Genomic DNA, 3,869 nt, shown 5'->3' on the forward strand with positions numbered 1-3,869 from the left:
TTGAAAGCATGTTGTATCAAACTGATACAAATCATCTAAAACTGTTTTAATAAGAAAACAACGATGAAAAAAAAAAGCAAAAATTTAGCTATAAGCAATTAGAACCATTTAAAAAAATTGTTATATTTATTAAATATATGTTATTTATTTAAAGAAAACTAACATGCAAAGGTCTGGTTTCAATTTACACAAAATGATAAAAAAATACCATTTAAAAAAAGCTATTATTACAATTTATTTGTTAATTTGGTTTAAATAACTTTGTCATGGCTTTAAGTAAATGATTAAGTTACTAAGTTTCATTATTAATGAAACTATATAATAATCATTTTTAACAAGCAATTATGTATAAAAATTTAATGTTTAGTGACTTGTTGAGATGTTTTGATTAACAAGCTACAATTTTTTGTAAATAATAAAAGAATATATCCATTTCTACAAACTGTACTACACTCTGTATTAGAGTCAATCCTTATTTGAGACAGTGCAAAACTATCAGTTAAATACTTTTTGCATTCACCATAAAACACAGACTTCATTTTTGGACCCATGATAGCTAGAAAAAAAAAAATTAGATAAAATAGTTTATTTTTTGATAAATAAAAAATAATAATATATTAAAAAAATGATAAATATACTGACATTACAGTTGCTAACTACATTACAATTATTTAATTTAATTATATAATCTATATTTAATATCAATATTGTTATTACTAATACCCTCTGCCCCTTCTTCCCAGCTTCTGTGTATAGCATTATTAAAGCCTAAAATAGTTACCTAATTGCTTTTTTTTTCAATGAAACGTGGCAGGTAGTAAGAAAAAAGGTTTCTAAAGGTGAGAGACTATATTTGAAAAATGATCCAGCATTTCTTTTATATTTACTTGATGTCCAAAAAACAAGCAAATTTTTAACAACAATCAAATTCATAATAAATAAAATTTTACATCAAAAAATCCATGCAAAATTAAAGTTCCATAATTCTAGTATTCAAAAAAAGTCTTTTTTGATACACAGCAAAGATACAGAGCAAAACAAGTCCATACCATGCAACTTTTTTGATACAGAGCAAAACTTTTTTGATACAGATCAAAACAAGTCCATACCATGCAACTTTTCAACAAACTTGAAGAAGTGTGTACCTATTCAATGGGATTTAATATGCTTATAGAGTGTTCCCATAGACACGTGACTTTGAAAATTTTGCTTTTATGAGAGGATAAAAATATAAACAAAGCCGATATAAAAAAATTAATTGTGCAGTTTTTTAAATAGATTTTAATTGCGAGCATTTTTTTATTTATAAAACATTATAAAATTTTATTTTTATTACATAATAGGTATTATATATATTAAATATTGATATGGTTTCTTCTTGTGGAGTGTTTGGTTGCTCATTAGCTAAAAAAAGCAACCAGATATCAGATTTTTTAGGTTTCCTGGAATTATTAATTATGACAAAAAGTCGCGCTCTCTTTCAAAGGAATGTAGAAGGAAATGGTTAGCTTCATTAAACAGAACTAAACTCAAAAACATTTGTAAACAATTGGTTTAACTTTACTAGTTTGTGGAAAACACCTTATCAATGGTGAGATACTGTATATACTGTGTATATAAGTATTGAAAATAGGTTGTAGTTTAAATTTACAATAAAATTAGTATAAAATCTGCTCTAGTTACTTCTATATCTTTTATATTGTGTTATATTTATTTATGTATTTTGTATTTTAGGAAAACCAGCAAAACTATTTGAAAAACATTTAGCAGATTGGGTTCCAACACTTTATATGAATAGAGAAGGAGGTTTAATGTCAATGAAATTAAAAGATGATTTAGAATTAAAAGCAGATAGATTAAAACAATGTAAAAAAAGAAAAGCAATGCAAATTCCTCAAGTTATTGATAATAAAAGAAGTAAATTTGGTACTTTTTTGTTAATGAGTTAATAAGGGAACTGATAAATCAAGTTTCATTTTGTTTTACTTTAAAAAGTACGTATATCTTTTTTGTTTGTTATTGTTTTAGATATTGAAGAAGTTGAAATCAATTTATGCAAAGAAAGTTCATCAGAAGTCAGTAAAGAAAACATAGTTGATAAATTGAATGATGAAATCAGGATGTTAAATAAGAAATATGAATCTTTACTTGATCAAAATCAAATTTTCATCGCGAGGATATCTAGGAATTAAAAAGTCCTTCACCGTCCAAACAAAAAAATCACAGAATTGATTTATAATTGAATCACAGTCTTATGACTGTGAGTGACTGTGACTAAGATTTATATACTTTTCTTTAACAGTTTTTTTTTTGTGAGAAATTCCCTAATCAGTAGCATTGCTTTGAAATTTTTAAGGATAACATATCTTTTTAATAACAGGTAGCGAAGGACTTTCAATATCAGAATGACACACCTCTTTCATAACAGATGCAGTTACTTGACCACATCAAAATTGGTGCCAACAACTAGAACTTGATTGTAATCGTGTCAAGCTTTCTATTTTAACTACTTGCTCAGTTGTTAAATTTAAACTAGGATAAATAAATTCACACTAAGATTGCAACTGTAGTAGATTATTCCCACTGCCTGAATTATTCCATCCCCCTATGAAAAACCCAAAACGAGAATGCGCTTTCAGGGAATAACTATTAGAAGCGTACCTAGCACGTCCGTAATTAGAGAAATAATGCGTACAGGCCCAATTATATTTACTTGGTTTCTTATGATGTTTGTTTTGAGTTTTTCATAGGGGGATGGAATAATTCAGGCGGTGGCAATAATCTACTACAATATAATTCAATACAATATAATATGATGTTTGTTTTGAGTTTTTCGTAATAATTCATATGCATGTACAGTGATGTAAAAGGAGGTATGTAATAATGAAGGCAGGCAGACAACTCCATGGTTATACAAATGCTATCAACACAAGTAAATAAGAATAGGTACTGATAAAGTTGCTATAAATCACTCTAGTAATGATTACAAATTTAAACATGATCAGTGCATCGCTTTAATATGAAATATAATTACACCTACGTGCAAAATTTCTTCAAGAAATAAACATAAACAACAAAAAATACTTGCTTTTTATGTTTATGCTATTTACGGACGTCCTACGTACACTTCTAACAGTTATTTATAAAAGCGCATTCTCGTTTTGAGTTTTTTATAGGGGGATGCAATAATTCAGGTGGTGGGAATAATCTACTATAGGCCTCATTAAGGCGTTGCGAATGAAACACCTTAAAATACAAATTATAAAGTAATAAATAGATATGAGCATTAAAAAAATATAAAATTATATGTACATGCTTAATCAATATTTTGTTTCTTACCTTCTCATAACAATTCTCAAACTTCCTATGCTAATAACTCCCACATTCCTAACCCATCCTTCTAACACTTGATTATATGCTTCTAAGCGTTTATAGGTTCATATCCTTGGCTGTATAAGAACTTGGTGAAAATACAAGATTATTTACTACATCAGCGTAAGTTACAGCTAGAAAAGTTTCTTCACTGTTTTTGAATTTGCTGTCTGTTATTGAGTCTATAACATTTATAAGTATATTGGATCTATAACATTTATAAGTAGAATTCTTTTATCATATCTGCTTTTGGAAGGCAGATCAAGTGGTTTGTAATGAGACATTTCTTTACAGTAGATATTTAAATTGTTAAACTTAATATTTATTTCATTTAAATTAAAAAAAGTTTTATACTAGTGGAAAGTCGATTATTAAGCCACGCTGATACCAAAATCAAATTATAACAATTACAAACCACTTTATAGCTCATCACCAAAGATCGAAATTTAAGATATTTTTTTTATAGTTTTGCGATTTTTAAAACCTTAATATACTAA

General features: G+C 27.0%; 1 long non-coding RNA gene across 1 annotated transcript; it reads right to left on the reverse strand.

Annotated features, from left to right (window-relative positions):
• Window positions 1–507: 507 nt before the first annotated feature.
• On the reverse strand, window positions 508–2,629 carry LOC136088793 (uncharacterized). The gene is made up of 2 exons (XR_010642492.1): window positions 2,415–2,629; window positions 508–556 (listed from the first exon to the last, which is right to left on the reverse strand). It is a non-coding gene; the product is annotated as an uncharacterized LOC136088793 (long non-coding RNA).
• Between the last annotated feature and the right edge of the window lie 1,240 nt (window positions 2,630–3,869).

Source organism: Hydra vulgaris, chromosome 12 (assembly GCF_038396675.1).
Source record: "Hydra vulgaris chromosome 12, alternate assembly HydraT2T_AEP".
In the NCBI taxonomy this organism is placed as follows: domain Eukaryota; kingdom Metazoa; phylum Cnidaria; class Hydrozoa; order Anthoathecata; family Hydridae; genus Hydra; species Hydra vulgaris.